The sequence below is a fragment of the Mustela putorius genome, unplaced genomic scaffold (genome assembly GCF_011764305.1).
Source record: "Mustela putorius furo isolate JIRA1106 unplaced genomic scaffold, ASM1176430v1.1 tig00003858_pilon_pilon_pilon, whole genome shotgun sequence".
NCBI lineage: Eukaryota > Metazoa > Chordata > Mammalia > Carnivora > Mustelidae > Mustela > Mustela putorius.
The window spans coordinates 38,991,151-39,011,462 of NW_025422010.1; the positions used below are offsets into that span (position 1 = coordinate 38,991,151).

Sequence of the window (20,312 nt, forward strand, 5' to 3'; positions counted from 1 at the left end):
TTGCAGCACAGAGCAAGAGAACACAATTCAGCGTCTCTTCCATCCAATTAAAATGTTTTACTATCTTTCCTTTTTATCTCGCCTTTGTAATTGGATTCCCAGTTTCTCAATTTTCATGGCAGCAAAGGGAGGGGGAAAATGATAGCAAGTATCTGATAAAAATAAAATGCTATGATTTAATTTCTGCTGAAAGGATTCTCACTCCCCTTTATGAGGCCTTTGAAAGGGTTCCCGAGTCCCTGACCCAGTCAGATTATGGCCTTGTGGTTCCTTCTGGTTATTCAAAAGGCCTGAGAAATTCCAGGTATCATGAGATCAAAAAACTATAAAGTCATCTCTATACAAACTGCACAGAGGATCCAGAAGGGACAATTTGCGAGGTGATGACAAGAACAGATTTTGTGTGACAGCGATATCTGATTCTATGAGACCTCAGGCATCCTGAAACTATAGTCCCCAGGGTGGGGGTCGGCTCATCCTATAAGGCTCTCCTCTCCTAAGAAAGCAGACATTCATGATGAAATCTGCACATACAAACAGCTACAATTTGCTGGTCCACTAAATTCCATAAGCTATAATATTCCCATTTTGTTCTCAGGATTAAAAGAGTCGACGTATGTTAGAGCCCTCTATGTAATTCTCTAGTCAAAATTTTTCTCTATCTTTGTTGTTATTGTTATTGTTGTTGTTGTTAAACTTATTATGTCCGTAATGCCTGGAAGAGTGTCCTACACATATTCTTTACTACATAAATATGCACTGACCAGTTCGTTGATACTTTACTTCACCCCTATACTCTTCTTCAACATCAGCTCTCTGACACCAACTCAGTGTCCAGCAATTCATTTCAGTTCTGGCTGAATCTATTCAACCAGATTTGGTAGAGACCCCACAAGTTAAAGGCTCAGTCCCATAAGACTGCTCCCACTTCAGATGCTCACCACAGTGTGGTCCCAGGTAACCCCAAGCATTTGTGGCTGCTTAAAAATTGGGGGCTGCCAACAACCTTTTTTTTTTTTTTTTAAGATTTTACTTATTTACTTGAGAGAGAGACAGTGAGAGAGAGCATGAATGAGGAGAAGGTCAGAGAGAGAAGCAGACTCCCCATGGAGCTGGGAGTCCAATGCAGGACTCGATCCCGGGACTCCAGGATCATGACCCGAGCCGAAGGCAGTCGTCCAACCAACTGAGCCACCCAGGCGTCCCTGCCAACAATCTTTTCAGGCTCAGTAATTCACTAGTAGAATAACTCACAGAACTCAGGGAAGTTCTGTATTTATGAAAACCAATTTATTATATAAGATACCAATGAATAGCCAGTGATATACCTCTGGCAGGAGGTATATAGGGTAAGATCTAGAAGAGTCTTGACAAGCAGGTATTCTGGATGCAAGAAGGAAGAGACAAATCCCAGGAATGTTGCCAAAAGGATGGATCCAGTAATGGTTTCACTCTGTGAAGATCCAGAGAGATTGAGAAATAGATAAAGTCGTCTAGTCAGGAAATGAATGTAGTAAGAACAACTCCAAAGAGCATATTATTATATCTTTCTGTGCTTATCCTTATAAAGAGGTAGAATTGGTTGGTTTTGGCATTCACTCATTCACTTAAAAATACATAATCGAGAACTTACTCCATAGCAGGAACTCTGATTGGTGCCAGAGAGATGGAGAAAAAAAGGCAGAGGCTCTGCTCTCTAGTGATGACTCTTCGTGCGTCCAGCAGTCAGATGGTAAGTAGAGAAGCCCAGCTCACACTGCATCATGCACATGATGCCCTCTGGTTCTTTACAGAAGCACGGCTCAGTATATTTTTGTTCTATTACCCTGCCATTTCCAGTTCTCGAGCAAACCAACCATCACCTCTGGGCTGAATTTGTGAGATTGATCCGTACATATCCTTTAGTTCATTCATACAGTGCTCTGTATCATTCCGTTGCAGGACCATTCTGGTTTATTTACTCAGTCTTCTCTGACAGAACTGTGGGTTTTCTCCAGTTTTGCTCTATGCTGTGATTCATATATGTGTATTCTTGACCTCACTATGAGTGTTCATCTAGGGAAAATTGCTGTCCAAATTAGTGGTGCTAGTTTACACTCTCATTAACAATAGATGAGCGATCCCATTGATCTGCTTCCTTGTCAACACTTGGAATTGTCAGTGAAATGATTGCAAATATCATGGGTGAGACACTGTATCTCACTATAGTTTAATCTGTGTTTCCCTCATAGTAAGAGTTGAACTTCTACTTACACATTTATTGTGATTTTTTTTCCTCTTTTGTGAACTGCATATTCATGTTTGTCTTCTTTTCTGTTGGGTTGTCTTCTTCTTTTTTATTTTTACCAGTTTAGAAATATATGTGCTAAGTATCAATTTTTTGATGGTTTTATGAGTTGCAGATATCTTCTCTGAGTATAAATTTTCTTTTAATGGCATCATCTTCTTAATGACATTTTTTGATAAATTAGAGTTTTGAAATTTAATATAAATATCAATATTTAAAAATCCTACCTACCTTAATTTTTGCTGACATTTCCTTTTAAAAAAGAGTTTTGCTTTTCATATTGAGATCTTTATCTGACATTGATGTGTGTTCAGGGAATGAAGTAGGGATCTAATATCTGACTTAATTTTCTTTCCATTTGGGTAATCAGTTATCTCTACTCCCAAGTATGGGACAATCCTTCCTTCCCCTGTGACTGTTCAGGGTCACCTTTGTCAAAGATCAGGAATCCAGAAAAGAAGAGCATCTGTTTCTGGCTCTATATCCAGTTCTCCTTCATCTGCCCTAACTAATACCATGGTATTATAATAACTATGGTTTACTGGAAAGCCTTGACACAGGGAGGTACATTATATTCTGATTCTTTGGTCCTCTTGAATCTTTAGTTTAGCCTTTTTCTTTATCTACTTCCATGCCCTACTTACCATCTACTCAGTCTTCAAGACTCATTGTAAACATAAATACGACTACAGAGCCTTCCCATGACAGACCATTTAGAATTACTGTATTCAACTCCAAAGTCCTTTTAGCAGTTTTGCCTCCATGACAGCACCTTTCAAGACCTGCCTTTGTTCTCATCCCATTGTCCTGTGTGCCCCGGCCCAGTTCCCCCACACTCACAGAGCTATAAGCTCCCTGCAAAACAAGGTCTCATGCCATCATTCCCATAGCACTTCAGCTAAGTGGGAAGCCCGTAAGAGGCACAGATAGACTTCACGAGTTGAGGCTCTTTGCCATCATACTGACAGTGATGTCTACACTGGCACACCATCCAGGGCACTGAGATGGTTTCTCTGGCAGAAGCTTCCCTGCTCCTCCACCAGATCTGAGATGCACTGGCCCACAGCCTACAGGAAGCCCAGAGTGGACGACATGACTTCGCTTTGAAGTTCTGGTTTGTGAGATGCCTATGGAAATTATTTCCAAGGTTTAAATGCGCATCCACTATTTAGTCCTTTTACACGTTCATATACCTTTAAATAAAAATTTGGACTTCTCCAAAGCCTGGTACCTAGTTCATCTCACTTGGACTAGATGACAGTAGATCTAAACACCCAAGTGGCAAGCCCAGTCCTCCCGTGAATCCCTTAATTCCTCTCTATCTCTGGGCTTCAGTTTTCTTATTATAAAATAAACATATTGTACCAGGTCTGTCCTAAGGTCACTTCTAGCACACCATGTGGCTGTGATTATGATCATGGTCCCCACTGTTCCTCCTAAAGTTCTAATTCTACTGTTTCAGCCTTGGCAGCTCTGGACCTCAATTATTTCATCTGTCACAGAAGAATGTTAGACTCAACAAAGTCATTATCAATTCTAAAATGCTGCAATTCTATGTGCTTCATAACTGGTTGGGGAGATGGATAGGACAGTAACAATTTGCTCTAATTTATAAAGAAACCAATTCCCAGAGAGGTTGAGTGGCTTGCCCAAAACCACACTATTAAAAAAAAAAAAAAAGAAAGAAAGAAAGAAAGAAAGAAAGAAAGAACTGATAGCTCAGGCTCTAGAAGTCTGGCCGAGGCATCTGTTTTCTGTATCATTCTGTCTCCCATTTCCTTTACATTCAGGCCAGTTATGAGAATCTATGTTCCTTTTGCATGACTAGTCATAGGATGGTTTTAGCCCCATACTTTGAATTCAGAGCAACTGACTGGAACGCTAGGACCAGAGGTTTTCATTTGTGTCAGACTCCTGACCTCCTGTGTCAGGGATGAACCTGTTGTTGCCTCAAGAGAAAAGATTGGACTTATGATACAATCCATGCTAGATTGAGGTAGTTTATAACGGAGTCTCACTACGTTCTCAATGTTTCTGTGCTCATTTTGCTTTTGTGCTTTTAAAAAAGGTGCTTCGTGTTCCCTGTCCATTTGGACACAGATCATATTTGGAAGGACTGTCCGTTCACTGGGAAGCTTTGCTGATCAAAAACACATGATTCAGTCTGGGGATGATATCAAATGGGAGAAAAGCCACATAATGGGGAGTACATGGAAAAGTTCCCAGGCAGAGGAGAACAGCCACATGAGACCTTTGCAGCATACCAAAAGTGGCGGATTGGGCCTGTTGACCATGTCGCACAGAGAGAAACTGATTCTGTTGTTTAAAACAGGTTGCTAACAATCCCCTTTTCCCTATTCTGTGTTTTGATTAGCTGGACACATCCCAGTCTCCTCCTAGGGATGAATGGAAATATATCAATGGGCCTCCTAGGTGGTAGACCAGTGCATCCATTCCTGGATCAGCACAGCAAAGATCAAACAGAGACAGGCAGCAACAGTTGTCCGTGGGTTGCACCATGCATTTCAATTCTGACTCATTGTGCAGTGAATGCAGTGAACAGGGAGACTGCATAAACATTACCCCTCTTGGCGTCAGCACTCTCCTCTCCTGGGCATTTCCCCAAATGTTTCCCTAGAATTATCCAAGGTGCTGTCATCTCTAGATTGTAAAAAATTAAAGGCAAGAAGTGGAACATAGAAGAAGATTAAGAGAACTAACTAGGCATAACTTAGCTAAATGAAAATGCCAGGGGATCTGAAAGCTGCCTCCCGGTATTTTGTGTGCCTAGGTAATTTGGCAAAAGGCAACATCTAAATCCATCAATGATGGAAACAATGACTGCTTAAGGTAGGGGAAGAAATCAAAAGTAGTCAAAAGAAGCAATTTTATCAACTTTTTATTGAGCATCTGCTATGTGTCCCACCGTGTGCTGCATACCAATGAAGACTTGAGACAAAAGCAAAACAAGTTAACAGCACCCCTAGGGAAGGACAGCAGAGCCAAAAAGACAGAGCACATACCTTTGAACAGAGTCCAGAGAGCAGATGATATTCTAAGAAAGGTCAGGGCAAGGAAAATCCCCATGACCTGGGGTGGCCAAAAAGCCAGAGAAATGTGTAAAAACCTGATTTAGAGAGTGTTGTCTCCAAAATGAGTAAATGTTGCTAAAAACCATCCTGGATAAAGCCCCAGAATCACAAGGTATGTCACTGAGATGCACTGAACGATTGCTATTTCTGATTTCTCTGATTCCCGGGAACACCCTGTGGCTCAGATAGGGTTGATTGTAAAACAAATACGCTCGCAGCCCAAGGTCACGGGAAGAGCATGTTCATCACTGTGAGGGAAACTCCTCCGAAGGAGGCTGTCGTTCAGTCTCCCAATGGCAGGACCAGCATAGCTCTGTGTGCTTGATAATTAGGCGGCTCAGTTCAATTCCAAATATCTGGGCAACGATCGATAGTGGGAACATGAGGGGTATGGGGCTGGACTGGTTTATGTGACGGGTCACACATTAAGTGTCTAATTGATGTGACTTCTCTGGATGTGGCAATGCCGCTGACACACACCACTTTCCTATTACAAGGCTTAATGGGTCATCTTTTGATTTCTGCCTCACTCCCAGCTTCGTGTTATTTAAATAAAACCCTATTAGGAAATTTATTTATCACAAGGAAAAGATTTATCTAGGAAAAGAAATCTACTGAGACACAGCAGTTCCCTCTTCAAAGGTGCCATAATAAAGAAGACAATAGCAATATTTTTACTGTTTAGGTCGATACAATTATAGGATAGGAGAAAGCAAGGAGCAAAGAGTATAAATTTCACACTCAGTGACCTAGTAATTTGTCAGTCATTTTCTGCATTAAACCAAATGCATCCACTGGGACTAGGGGATACCAGAAAAGTGGCACTCTTTTTTGCCTAACCATGTTCCGAATTCCATACCATCACCTCCTTTATGCCTCTTCCTTCCTCATCTTTTTCTGTGTGTGTTAAATTTTAAATTGTCTTTGTCTTCTCAGTTCCTATGGCTTTCAGTGAGAGTTCTCTTTAGTCTTTTATTCTCATACCAACTGGCATAAAAATAATTTTCTCTTCACCTACCAAATGAACATTTTGTATTTCTTTGTTGGAAGAAAAGAGCCTAATGTGGGGTGGTGAAAACTCTTCACATTGACCAATTAAACTTTGCCCACCGTGGGAAGAGAGGGCAATCCCATTCTTCTTGGGTTTCCAGCCCACATAATCTCCATTTTTTTTTTTCCAACATAAATTTCTTCACTATACTTACTCACTTTTTATTCAGCAATCATGCCCACTGTGTTCTCAGCCAAGTTTTGGGTCTGAGAAGTATATAAAAGAGGGAGAAGGGAAATTGTTCCTTCCCAGAGCTTGCAGTCTGTATGAGGGGATGAGACAGACACACATGAAGCATAGAACTGAGGACACTGTGGGAGTAGAATGGACAGTAGATGGGAGAAAGTGAGTAGGTGTGACAGCTGTATCCAAGTATCAGAAGGACAGTAAAGGGCAAGGAGGAGTCGATGTCATTTGGGGCCTCTGGGGAACACGAATGGGATCAAAGCATGGGATCATCAAAGACAGAGATGTTAGGCTGACATGAGGAACACTTCTCAATCCAGTAAAAGTGGAGTCATCTGGCAAAAGAAGGTGAATGACATCTATGAGGGCTATAGTCATAGAGTTACTGCACTGGACAGGTTGTGGAACAGGGCCTGTTTAAAGCCCATGTTCTCTGATGTGACAAATATGTGCTTTAAGAGTCTACAGAAGGAACACATTTGTGAGGGCATTAGTTATCAAGGCAGACTTCAAAGAAGAGGTAAAAACTGACTTAGTTCCTGTGTTAAGAGCTGAACTTCTTGGGAAGATGTGGGGAAGGTGCTTCAAAAGAGGTACAGCACACATTCGGCTTGTGCCCACACTCCTCCACACCCACTGTTTCTTATAATGCTTCATCCAAAGAGCAAATTTACCTCTTTTAGGCAGAGAGAAAATAGTTCATGACATGTTCATCTATCCTACAAAGTGAAGGAAGAATCACAAGAAGAAGACTGTTTTTAAGTCGATGCATTTTTTTTTCTTTTGTCTTTCCAGTCATCTATTTTCCTGTCTTCTAAAACAGCTTACTGAGGATCTAGATACTAGGGCCCAGGGCTAAAGTACGATGATGTACAAAGACAGACCTGGTCCTGGCCCTCAGAGGGTTTATGGTCTACCAGGGGAAAAGACATTAGCCAAGTAATGCAAGATACAGATATATTTGCAAATGACACCAATGGAAAATACAGGAGGAAGTGAGAAGACTTAAGAGACAGTCCAAATACCAGCTGCAGTGGAGATAGAAGAGGCTTCCTTAAGCGAGGGATAGTTGAGCTGAGATCCAAGGTTAGGGGTTGGTATAACAAGGTGAAAGTTAAGAGATTCAGGAGTTAAAGAGAGGAATGTATTATTCCAGGAAGAGGGAACAACATAAACACAAGAACTACATATTCAGGAGACTCAAAGAAAATTCTAGGAAACACCAGTGATGGTACCTACCCGCAATGGTAGGAAATAACTGAAGTAGGATCATGATTAGAGATACACAAGAGCATGGGGGTAAACTGATGAAATTTGGGAACCTGAGATTTTTGCAAATAGTGCAGTCCTGCTTTGTACAGTTCTTTGGGAAGATGGGGAGATTAGGGTTCATTTCATAGGTTAGTTGTGTTACAGAAATTATTTTGGATTGGGGTCCATTTGATCTGTTTTTAGCACAGTTCTCATGTAGGCCCAGATAGAATTTATAGATTAAAATTGCAATTATCTCTTTATTATCCATGCATTCATCCTCCCTAGTAACTTGGGCCCATAAATGATTTTCCTTTCGACCATGTTAGTAAGCCTCAGTAAGACAAGAAAAAGAACATAAAGATGTGGAAGAATCCTGAGCTAGATAGCAAGGAGGTGGATGTATTTGAGAGTCTGAATATGGTAGACATACATAAGCCTATGACTAGTGGGTTTGTTTCACACCTCCTTTCAAGATTAAACATAGGTCCCTGGATTATCAATCTTTTGTATTAATCTACCTGTGGCAACTTAGCCTAGCTTTATTCTGAAATCTTAGAGATTCGTGTCAAACGGACAGACTAAACAATTTGCTAATTGTTTTCTCTTATCTGAGATTAAAAATATTTTTAACAAGATGAATGGGGACTCTTTCAAGAAGAGCATAGTAAGTAGAGATGATGGGAATTATTTGTTCTCAATTCATCTCCTTCCATTATGAGAAAGAAGCAAAACTCTTAGCTTTATCTCTTTAATATCTAAGGCACTTGATGTAATTTTTGGAGGGGGTAGGTTTGAGGTAAGCTATAAAATGAATGAATAATTGTTCTCTTTAACATCAATACTAAGTAAATATAAAGACAAATTACCTGTGCTATAACCAGTAGAAGTCGCTGATTCAAGCTTATCTCAGCTATTGATGTTCTCTGGCTCACTAGTCCAACTTGTTAGCATTCTATTTACCTAATCGATAGTCTTCAAGAATCCCTGGTAAATCAATCAGCAAAGCTTCTAGACATCAGGACCAGGCCGATTTCTGAGGAGCCTTTGGAAATAGACAGGGACTGGATGGGCTGGCTTCTGAGTATTGGTGTTAAACAAAGGTTATTTTGATTCCTTCCTCCATTCACCTTTTCAATCCAACCTGAGTAATGTTGACTGTGTGGCCAATGCAATTTCTCTAGCCAATGCTAGAGAAAAGCCATATAAATAATAGTTTTGATTTGTAGAGGTTCCCAGTTGAATAGAGCAGACAAACATATAAGCATATGCTCAGATCTCCAAGGGATACTGTACCTGAGTCCTGTCTGGTGGAGTTGGAATGATATCCCCAAAGTTGGTGGCACTTGGCTATCTAGTGGGGTGAGGTTAATGCCTTGGTAAAGCCACTGCTTTGGTAAAAGACAGTTTCCATAGAAATGGTCAAAGTGAAATTAGGAAAGAAATGAAATTTCCATAATTTCGCCCTTTGCACTGCCCACCCAAACCCTCACTCCTGCTTTGGCTCAACCTCCAGATTATCTGTGGTTCTCCCCTCTCCAATTCCCAAGGATTTCCAGCAGCATTACTGGGACACATCAACTAAGGTCACTCGCTGAAGCATGTCAGTGACTGATCACTTTGATGTATTTTTTTAAAAGATGTGTGCTATGTTAAATAGATCATATATTGATGGAACTGAGGAAAGATACTATTATGGAGCAAACACTGAGGCTGACCTGACCTGCCTTGGAGACATGGAGACCGGGCCCTTTTACCTTCTGGTTCTATAGCTTGGGGTGGAGAGATGCTCCTGCATTTCTGCATTAACCTGCATTAATTATGCATTCATTAATTGAGTCCAAATGAGTCCAAATGCCCTAGTCTGTAAGATCATACCTGTCTCTTGCAGGGAGACAAAATACACAAAGCACAGGGCCTCGAACGTTGTAGGTATTCAGTGAAGGACAGCTTATGATGCTGATACTGATTCACATCTCACACAGATGTAGAAGACTGTCTTTTCCAGGCTGCCAAGGTAGACTAGAGAGAGGAGGCATTTTTGGATAGGAAGCCCTCTGCTCACACTGTCAGAACCCCCATAATGCTTACCCTGGCTTCAGACAATACTGGGTCCCAAATATCTAAGAATTATTGTCTGAATGTTCCATTCATCTCAGAGCACTGGGTGGGCTGACCAGTGAGCTGACCAGGTTCCACTACTGGGGAACAGTCAGGGCAAGCTTACCTCTAAGGAAGCAAGAATCAAGGAAACCAGAGAGCTGAATCCCAACCAGCATGCACGGGAGGAGCTGGCTGCCGGAGACAGAAGCAGCTGCCATAAGAGACGGAGGGCAGTCCAGAACTGGTGTGAACTCCCGAGGGATGTTGTAGTAGCTCTGATGGAGAGGAACTCAGGGCTTTGTGAACATGTCGGTTTTCTGACTACACTACAGTACACCAAAAGTATGGCTGTGCTCAGCATGCTGTTACGTTCTGTGCTCAAAAAGCCTATGTATCCTTGTACATATCCCTTGCCTTCTCGAGGCCTTATTAAAACTTTTATTAGGAGCAAGTGAGATCATGGATATGGAACAACTTTTTTCCCTGCTATTGGTGACTATTGCTACCACTGTGAATGTCTTATTTTCAATGATCATCACTCTACAGGGGTGCTACTTACACAGCAAACCCCACTCAATGGACTTGCATCCTATTTACAGAATTTGCTAGAGCAGGCTCATCTCCCACTTATAGATTTCTTGGAAGAAACCTATCACATCAGCATAGATAGCAACAAATTTGACTAATGAGGAGTAGATCAGAATCAGGAATGATGTGGAAAGTGGTTGAATCTGAGACCAGAAAGCTGGCTCTCCCAAAAGTCATAGCTGGAGAAAATACAATGTAGGCTGAAAGTCTGGGTATAAAGAGATAAAGATACAGATTAAGAATGATACAATAATTAGTGGTCTGAATTAGTGGCTCTTGAACCTGGCCAGCTCTTACTAGAATTAGCCAGGAGCTTTAATAAAATATAGACCTAGTGAATCAGAATCTCTGGATGGCGTTTGGGGGGCAAAGCTTTTTTGAAAGTTCCCTAAGTAATTGAAATTATGAGCCAGATTTGGGAAGCAGAAGTCTGGGCCAGGTCTTGGGTCCAGGTGCATGAAGCCATCAATCCTATAGATTCAAGTGTCTGGAAACCTGGGGCCTGCAGTCATCTGGACCATGACAAGGAGACTATTATTACATGGCAGGGAGGATGATGGGAGCAGGCTTCACTAGCTTATGGATTTTATTTACTTGCTTAATTCTAGAGATGTGGGAGCTACAGTTCAGGATGTTGGAGAGGCTTCGTCTGTAGGTTTGAGGAGAGAGAAAGCTATATTTAGGATGGAGAGCCTTGGAGGAACAGTTGACGGTCACTGCCAAGGCAAGCAGATTTTCTCTTCTCATGCTCTGACTTTCTCTCCCGAGGCAGTGGGCTTGGGACACAATTTTTTTTTTTCTTTTGACCACTGCTATCCGGACAGGTTAAGAAAACAGAGCTTGAGGGAGAAATATGATGGAATTACAAGAAGAGGGAGAAGGATAAGAGTGTGTGCATTTGGATTTTCTTCTCCTTCACGCCATCCTCCACAACTACAGTCATAAGAGCAAGGAGAAGCCATAGGTGCCCTGAGGAGAGTACTGTTCTCAGGTGTGTAAGGAGACTGGCTTGGTGGACTGACAGGATCCTGGAAGAAGCTGTTTTTACATTGTGGTGAAGGGCTTGACCTGCCACATCACAGAAGACTTCTAGAAACCACAACATAGGAAGAAAAAAAGAAAAGGACAGAGAAAGACATGATAAAGTTCGTGAATCAGCATAGATGAGAGGGTAAGGGCACCATAATTCCTCAGTCAAGGTATTTGATTGTGCAAATCTTCAGTTTGAAAAAATAATAAAAAAATAAACTCTTTGAATGGGAGAGAAGGAGAGAAGGGTTTAGTTATCTATCCTTTGTCCCAGTGAAATGCCAAAATGAGAATTCCACATTAAATTCTCCCAAGAGTCTGAGCTACAACAAAGAGTGTGCTTCAGAAACGGAGGAAACAGTAGAAATGGACTTTATCTCGCTGGCCAAAGCCTCCCTACTCCTACAGGCCCACTCTTCTGGAAGCAGTGCCTGCTTGTGTTCAGATGAAACTTGGAAGGGGAAATGGTGAGGATTCTCAGAGCCCGGTTGTCCATCAGAGGGACATAATAAAACACTGTATCATAAAACTTGTCTTGGTTTAAGTAACCTTTCTTCACCCATAATTAAGTGTATAATGTGGGACCAAGATGGCAGAAAGTACTGTGAACTGCCAGGTCCAACTCTGGCTTCTAACACTTCTAGTTATATGGCCTTGAGCAAGTTAATAAACACTTGGATACAAGGATACCTACAACCTCCACCTAGAGTTCTGGAGAGAACTAGGTGATAGAATGCTTATACAGTCACTCTTGACCGTGTCTTGGGTATAGCAGGCAGGCATCAATAGTATGCCTTAAACAGGATGCCAGTTTACTAATCTGTGATCCCTTCAAGTTTCAGCCAGTTATATTTATTTCTCCCAAGTCGCCTGGATTTTTCTGCATATAGAAGGTCACAATTGGGTCTAAGAAAAAAAGTGTTGTTTGAGGTGAAAGGGAAGCGTCTGGTTACATGAGCAGACCAGAACTCCAGGCATGAACTAAAGGAAGGCCTTTCTAGAGAGTGTTTTTTGTTTTGTTTTTTTTTTGGGGGTTTTTTTTTTTTGTTTGAAGATTTTTATTGATTTCTTTGACAGAGAGAGAGAGACACAGTGAGAGAGGGAACACAAGCAGGGGAGTTGGAGAGAGAGAAGCAGGCTTCTCATTGAGCAGGGAGCCGGATGCGGGGCTTGATCCCAGGACCCTGGGATCATGACCTGAGCAGAAGGCAGACGACTTAATGACTGAGCCACCCAGGCGGCCCTCGAGAGTGGTTTTGAGCTGAAGTGAAGAGTGTGCGGAGGTGGGAGATCAGCTTGGAAGATAGGTCAGAGACAAATTATAAATCAGATAGGAGACAGGGCCCACTTCAAGCATTGCTTCCAAAGTGGCTCTTCAGGGCAATGACTCCAGCTCCTACTTCCCATACTACGCCACCCCCAGCCCCCCACTCTCTTCCTCTTCATTGCCCAGTTAATGCCCAGCCTTTTGGTTCAGATACCTGTGGGGTAGAGGGCCCCAGAGCCAGAGCCTTTCCTTCCTGGGAGGAGATAGGAGCACCAGGCTGCATACTTCCGTGCCTTCAGCTCGCCAGGGTGCACCTCCACGATCAGGTGCTTATCTCCAGGTGTTCGCCTGAAGGGAGGTCATGAAAAATCAACACCAATCAGGGCAGTTTCCTTGGAAGCTGAAATTATCTTGCAGGCATCTCAGAGCAGGTGCAGGGCTATTTTGGGCCAGCAATCACTGTGTGCAGAGGAGGGAGCACCACCTCTTCTCACAACAAGGCAGCAGCCTAGAGAGAGCCAATTATGGCAAGCCGCTTCCAGCCCCTTCTGTCTGTGCCTCCAAATCCTGCCACGCAACCTGGTACAAACCTGTCTGACCACTGACCACTGACCACTGGTGAGGGCGTCTCTCCACCTGATGAAATGGTAGGGGGCTCGGGTGCCTGATCCAAAAAAGAGCTTGTCTTGCCTACAGGAAAAAGTTTACAACTCTTAGCTTAGAAGTCAAGGCTGCCAGTCTCCAAACTCAAGGTAGTCTCCACTCAGAATCTTTGCCTACATTCCACTCTTGCTCTTGGCCAGCCCAGACCCTCCACTACTATCAGAGGATGTTTCATTTTAATCAGATATGCTTAGCCTGCCTCTGGACCTCTGCCCAAGCTACCCCTTACCTCCTTCCTTTCCGGGTAACCTACTCTGTTTGATGTATCATTTCTCCAGATTCCCCTTCTTCATTTAAAGGGTACTGCCTCCCCTGATGGCCGCTTCAGCCCCGTGAAGGTCTCTTCCTTTTCTGCTCTGCCACTGTTGGAACCACACAACCTAACAGCACATCTCTGTGCATGCCTTAACTGGCAAGGATGGCTTCCTATACAACCCCCAACCCCTTGGAAAACAGAAAATGACTCAAGGATTTTCTACTTTTTGTGTCCTGCCACAGTATCTGGGACTGAAGTCTAGGCATTGAATAACTTACTAATTCAATTTCTTTCCTAATTCCTGAACCTTCTCTAGGTCTTAGCTCACCCTTGGCCCCAAAGAAATGTCCTCTAGCCACTCAAGTGGTCAACACTAGTTACATTTATAGACATCCCAGAGTTTAGGAGTTCACTGTTTTTTAAAAGCTTCTGGTGGTTTGTCTTGTCTCTCCCAATAGCCCAATTCTGGAGACAAGTGCCCTGTCTTATGTGGACATCCTTACACCTCACCTCAACCCCCAACTAACACAGAAAGTGAGTGTTCCGCATGTGTTCTAGTTGCCTAAAGGCTATCCAGCTGGTGATCTCGTTTCCAAGGAAGGGAAGCACTTGGAATGTAAACTGATTTACTAAAGTACCTGCCCACCATTCTTGCCTTTTAGAAGCCAACAATCTAAAAATATGCCACAGAGAGAAAGGGCACACAGACAATTGGAAAGCTAAGAACCAGGAGCAGACAGTATCTAAAAATATCAGGGTTCTGAACAGAAAAGGGAGGCTTCATAGTGTTACCCACTGAAAGCTTCTCCAAAGCAAGCCTCTCTCCCTCTCTTTCCCTCCTCCCTCACCCCTAAATTCTTCACTTTTTTCTATTCACTCCCTCTCTTCTAGTATTTAAAACTTTAAAAAGTCACAACAGAATCCACTGGGCAGCAGGCGCCCACATCCCTCCCTGCTTGTTCTCTCCCCAGAAACTGGGTAGCACATTGTGCAGCTCCTGTCAGATCACTGAGATGAAAGTCTCCCTCCTTCCTCTGAGAGCATTTGGTGCCCTTCTGATGCAGTACTGATGAAGTCAGTGGTCCTGCACTGCACTCATTGCGTGTGTGGTGTTCGCCCTGATTAGAGCACAGACCCCTTCACAGAAGCAGCCACATCTCGTTCACCCCAGGAGCAGCAGGACACAGTGCCGTGGTGTTGGTATAAGAAGGTGGTCTTTTGCTAAAGGAATGAGTAAGCTAGCTGTTCTTTGAAACCATGATTCTCTCCGGGACCTTGACAGCCCATGGACACACTGATATTAATAACCACATTTTGGTCCCACACAGCTCCCACCTACACAACCAGACAGTCTGTCACACATTGACTCCATGTGAATCAGGAATGGAGGAAAGGGGCAGACCTACAGACAGACCCTAATATAAAAAACAGATGGGACAGGTTAAAACGTCTGGATTTGGTAGAAGTCTGCTCTGCAGAACACAGAGGCTCCAGAGCAACAAGGGGGGCCCAGGGCTCTCTGCCTGGATGCAAGAGGCCATCTGAGGAGTGAGAAAAAGCCAGAGCCAAGCACAGCCCTGGCTGCTCACGCTCCCTTAACCAAGTTCATAGTCTGCGTTTCTGTATAGAACTTAATCTAAAGAAAGTCTCCCAGTAATTAGAGAAAAAGCTAGGTGACAAAAAGCTTCCAAATTACTGCTCCATGAAACAACATGCCACTGTTCATGCCCACCTTCTCCGTGGGAGCACCCCTGACCGTAGTCCCTGGCAGTAGTAGGTCAGTTTGTGGCTATGAGCTGCCCTCCTCCTACTGGTGGAACTGTGGAAAGTCACCTTCCTTCCTACTTCCCTGCAGCTCCCCACTCCCCACTCCACCGCTGACCCCCTCAGGCCCTCCTGCACCCCACGCCTTCCACACGTTCTCATAAAGGTTCTGCATTATCACGAGGGAGTAACCGAATGCCAGAGACCCTCCTTGGTCTTCGAGATGAAAAACCCCACTGTGAACTCTAGACAGGCAGAGGAAAGGCCCAGTCCCACTGTTAGACGGTTAGACTGTGGAGACTCATGTTCCACAGGTGTCTGCATATTCAACAGGTTTAAAATACCACATTGCAAGGCACCAGGCCGGCCACGGAGGCACGTCTGGGTCGGGCTGTATTCAGTCCAAAGTAAGGAGAGCGTGGTTCTCCTGCAGTCCGACTCAGCGAGGGGGTCATCCCCCCAAGCTACCTGCAGAGTGCAAAGCCAGCACTGCAGAAACTGTGTTTTCTGAATAACTGGAATAGTTTCAGCCAAATGAGAGTAGGCTTCCCCTCCAAGGCCAGTATTTAACTACCGTCTTCCCCGGTTGACGTGCCTCCGGCTTGTGCTGAAGCTGCTCCCCCCAGGCTAGGGACGGAGCTGCTGTAGGGCCCAGAGCTGTGTGGCACCAGCTTGACCGCATCCATGTGAATGGAATCTGCCCTGGCCTGGCATTTCTCTGCCTGCTCGCACCCATTCCTGCTGCCCCTTGCCCGCCCCTCTCCCCCGAAACCTCCCCCCCAATCAAGAGCGTTGTATTTCCCAAACCCCATTTCACAGCTACATTGTTTTATAAGGCCCCTCCAAAATACCTTGAATAGTCCCTTTTTATGGTTCCCATTTTCTGAAAACTCCAGCTGCTCCTCTGAAACCATCCAAATCTAATTAACCGCGTAAGCTGGAGTTAGGGAGAGCGGCTCACTTTCGGGTCCTTAGCATACCCATTCAGGCCTTCTTTCAACATGGGCACAAAACCAGGAATTTCTAATAATTGTATCTACGGGCTTGGAAAGCAAAAAAAAAAAAAAAAAAAGAGAGAGAAAAGAAAAAGAAAGAAAGAAAGCTGCTAATAAGTAAGTCTGTGAAAGCAGGGAGATCAGCACCTCGCATGAACTTGGCAGCCTGGCCCCGAGAACACTTGGAGACAATGCCGTTGGGGGATCTAAAAAGCTTAGCCTCCTGACTCAAATCTGGTGAGAACGTACCCTGGCTGTGAATAGAGATCCGAGTCTCAGCTCTAAATTGTCCCGGCTCAGACTCATTGAAATGTCTTCTCACAGAATTAGACAAGAAGGGGGCCGGGAAAGTTTGCAGAATATCAATGAGGCTGTGCTTAGAAGTGGAAGATGGAGAAACGCAGAGGTTGATTCTGGAACACCATGGATTAAGACAAAAGCAGCATTTGGGTCTTTGCCAGGTGGCTCTTAATGGGAGGGACTGTGCTACGTGGGGAGCCAGGAATGGAAGCTGCCTGCACATGACCCACCTCCTGTGGTGTCATGCCTGGGCTGAGGCCTTGGGAAGTCACCTACTCAGTCCTCACTGCTCCTTTAACAGATGAGAAGGAAGTGTAAGAGTGGGGACTCGGCTTCAGCATGCTGCCCTCACCCCAGGCTCCCTGCCTCTCTTTTGTTGTCTTGCCCGGCTGCCTTCCTCACCGTTCAAATTCAGTCCCCTCCCTTGCCGAAAGAGGCCAAGTACAAATAAATATCTGTACCCATCCTTCCAGACTTGTTTCAGATGCCAGCACCTTCCCCAGTCCTCACCTTGCACCCATTCCATGGCCCCTTCCCCATATGTCCCTGTATCTTCCCTGTACCCCCATGACTGTATCATGTACTTATGGTGCCCCCATGATCCTTTATGCTTAGGAGATAATTAATAAACATTGCTGGAACCGGCTACATAACTAATGAAAACCGAGTCTGGGATTCAGGTCTCCCAACTCTTAAAATAAAAATTTCCCTGCACTATCCTTCAAGGCCTTCCCCATGGTTGGTCGATTTACTTATTTCCATCATTGCAAAGGTGAAAATCAGGTAAGAGTGAGAGGGTGGCAGCATTTCTGTAACAGTGGTGTGCTAAAGATGGAAAAAGTAAAAGATGAATTCTTCTGTACATGAACATATATACACGAGTATGTGTACCTATGTTACATATATAGGTGTGGGTGTGTATACAAAGGTATAGATAGCTATGTATAAGGAGCAGGAGTGATTGTATCTATAACAGAGAAATTACAAGTAAGAAAACCATTTTCTTCCGGAAAGGAGTCAATGGTCTCTCATTGTAAAGAAGAGCCACTGTAGGTTTTTATAAGCCGCATAGATTAGGCAACATGCAATTTTAGAATAGTGCTTGGCACCTAGCAAGCATGACACGTTTTGTTCATTTTTATTATCAATGTTGTCTCAAGTCATTTTTCCAGGAGCGGGAATGGGTTGTCTCATGAATAGGAATTCACTCACAGAGCCTCCCTAGTTTTTACTGAGAAGACCTAAAGCACCATTCTCTCCTCATACCTTTTTGCTCTTGGTGACAGTGGTCCGAAGCCCCACTGTAGCCCCTGATGTGAAGGGTGACAGACCCAGAACAGAGTGAAGCACAAGATTTTTTCAATCCATAAAATCTTCAAATGAAATCACAGGCAGGTAAACAAGTAAAGAGGACCCTCTCTCCCCTTTGCCCTGTTCCCCTTCCACTCAAACCCCAGTAGCCCCAGCAGGACGCATAGACTTCCTAAGCCCCCCGCTCAGAGGAGCGCTGTACAAAACCTCTGCTTTCTTCTCATGTCCCAGCTTTACAGTTAGAAGCGGTAGGGCAGGGATGCCTTGGTGTCTCAGTCATTAACAGTCTGCCTTTGGCTCAGGTCATGATTCCATGGTCCTGGGATTGAGCCCCGCATCGGGCTCCCTGCTTGGTGGGGAGTCTGCTTCTCTTTCTCCCATTCCCCCTGTTTGTATTTCCCTCTCTTGCTCTGTCTCTCTCTCTCTTTCTCTATCAAATGCATACATAAAATCTTTAAAAAAGAAAGAAAGAAAGAAAGAAAAAGAAACAGTGGGGCAGGTCCCAGTTCTGCCTTTTTCTAGCTTTATGGCCTTGTGAGATCATTCCCCTAGAGTAGTCTTTGTAATCTTGCCTGGAAAACAGTCATTACAGGTACTTCCGGCTTTATGTATCAAACAATGTGCATCGTCTTGTGGCGCATTGGATCACCAGACACAAAGTGGGACATATAACAGTGAGACCTTTTGATCTTGATAGTCTTCTTTGCTACTCTGATTATTTAGGGAAGAAATAGAGGATAAGAGACAGTTTTGTGCCCAGTGTCACAGATCCCAGGTCACCTACAACTCCCTACCTTGGGGCTCTTCCCCCATCTGACTTGGGTTACATTCTTGGGGAGAGGAAGACATCTGTCTTTGGAAGGGGGGGTGATCACAGACTCTAGAGCCAGAAGGACTGGGTTCAAGTCACAGCTCTCTCACCTGGCTTACAGTAACCACTATAGTTGTTAGCTACTGTTATTACTATTACTATCGTTACTTTTAATTGTTTTTCCAGGATTGTGAATGGGCTCGCTCTCGTGCACTCAGCACACAGAAATTGTCCACTTAGCCAGTTTAGGGCTGCAACTGGGGCTAGATTATCCCATGAACAGCCTAAGCATGTACACCCAAGCAAGGGAATAAAAAAAACAACAACTAACTTCAGTAAGCTTAGTTTTGTAACTAGAAAATGCCACCAGCAGGGATAGAGTGAGTATAACTATATGTTTTAGTGTTTCCTTTCCAAAGGACTTACTGTGAAGCAGAGTGCCCTGGAGGAGAGAACAGAGCACAGCTGCCTCCCCAGTCAGGAGTCTGAAGCCAGCCCCTCAGCCAAGCTTCTCTGGCTCCTGAACTCACTAGCCACAGTAGTCACCAAAATTGCATTGGCCTTTCTGGGCTTAGCTCCCCATTTCACCCAAAGGCCTCCTGCTTGGTCTCCCTCCACATTTGTTCTCCTCCCCTTCAGTCTCCTTCCCAGTGCATGCTAGCTGGATCAGCTACAGGAAAGGTTTTGGTGAGCACAGACTCTGAGACCTGTCCAGCCAGATGCTACCAGATGTGGAAGCCCCTCTCGATGATCATAGAGACAAAGGCACTAGTGTAGCTCATGCCAAGGACCCCTCTGTCACCTTCCCCATCTATATCAAAGACAGAAATGTGCAAGGTGGATTTCAGCAGAGTGAGCTAGAGAATTCTCTCTCACTTTCCACCTTTCTGTTATGGGTCCTTCTTATTCCTTTAGTGCCTTCCCCTTTCCCACCACCCACTGGCTGTCCTCTGGCTGTGCAGGGGAACTGGCCACACCCTTCTGCCTGGGCTATCCCTCCACCTCCCCAGGACCTTAGACTGACTCTGTCTCCTACTTCTCCCCCTCCACATGTACCTGGTGTGTGTCTCTCATTATTGGGAGGTTGGCTTGGCTGGTGTCTGGTAGAGTACTTCTGGATTCAAAAGCATTCATGGTGCCCGATAGATTCCTTCTGCTTCATCAGAGTGGTCTGGGCATCTCAGAATGGAACAGAGTTTATATATAAAGGTAGAATGTCAGGCCAAGTACTGGGCCAGTGGGAGAGCAGTTTAAGGACAAAGGCTGGGACTTGCTGGTGTCCTTTCAAATCACATGGCATGCTGAGGCCCTGCGTGAGGAGTGAGGAGGAAAATCTGTCAGAATCACAACTCCATTTG

At 44.2% G+C, this 20,312-nt stretch overlaps 2 long non-coding RNA genes across 2 annotated transcripts in view; one reads left to right on the forward strand and one right to left on the reverse strand.

Moving 5' to 3' along the window:
* The window catches only part of LOC101676789, a 36,626-nt gene extending 20,023 nt beyond the window's left edge, over positions 1-16,603 (reverse strand). Inside the window, exons 1-2 of the long non-coding RNA XR_199377.3 lie at positions 16,389-16,603; positions 13,069-13,202 (exon numbers count right to left, since the gene is read on the reverse strand). This is a non-coding gene — a long non-coding RNA (uncharacterized LOC101676789). The remainder of the gene's footprint in view (positions 1-13,068; positions 13,203-16,388) is intronic.
* Positions 1-20,312, forward strand: part of LOC106005747 — a 247,672-nt gene that overhangs the window by 126,509 nt on the left and 100,851 nt on the right. The gene's annotated exons all lie outside the window — the stretch shown is intronic.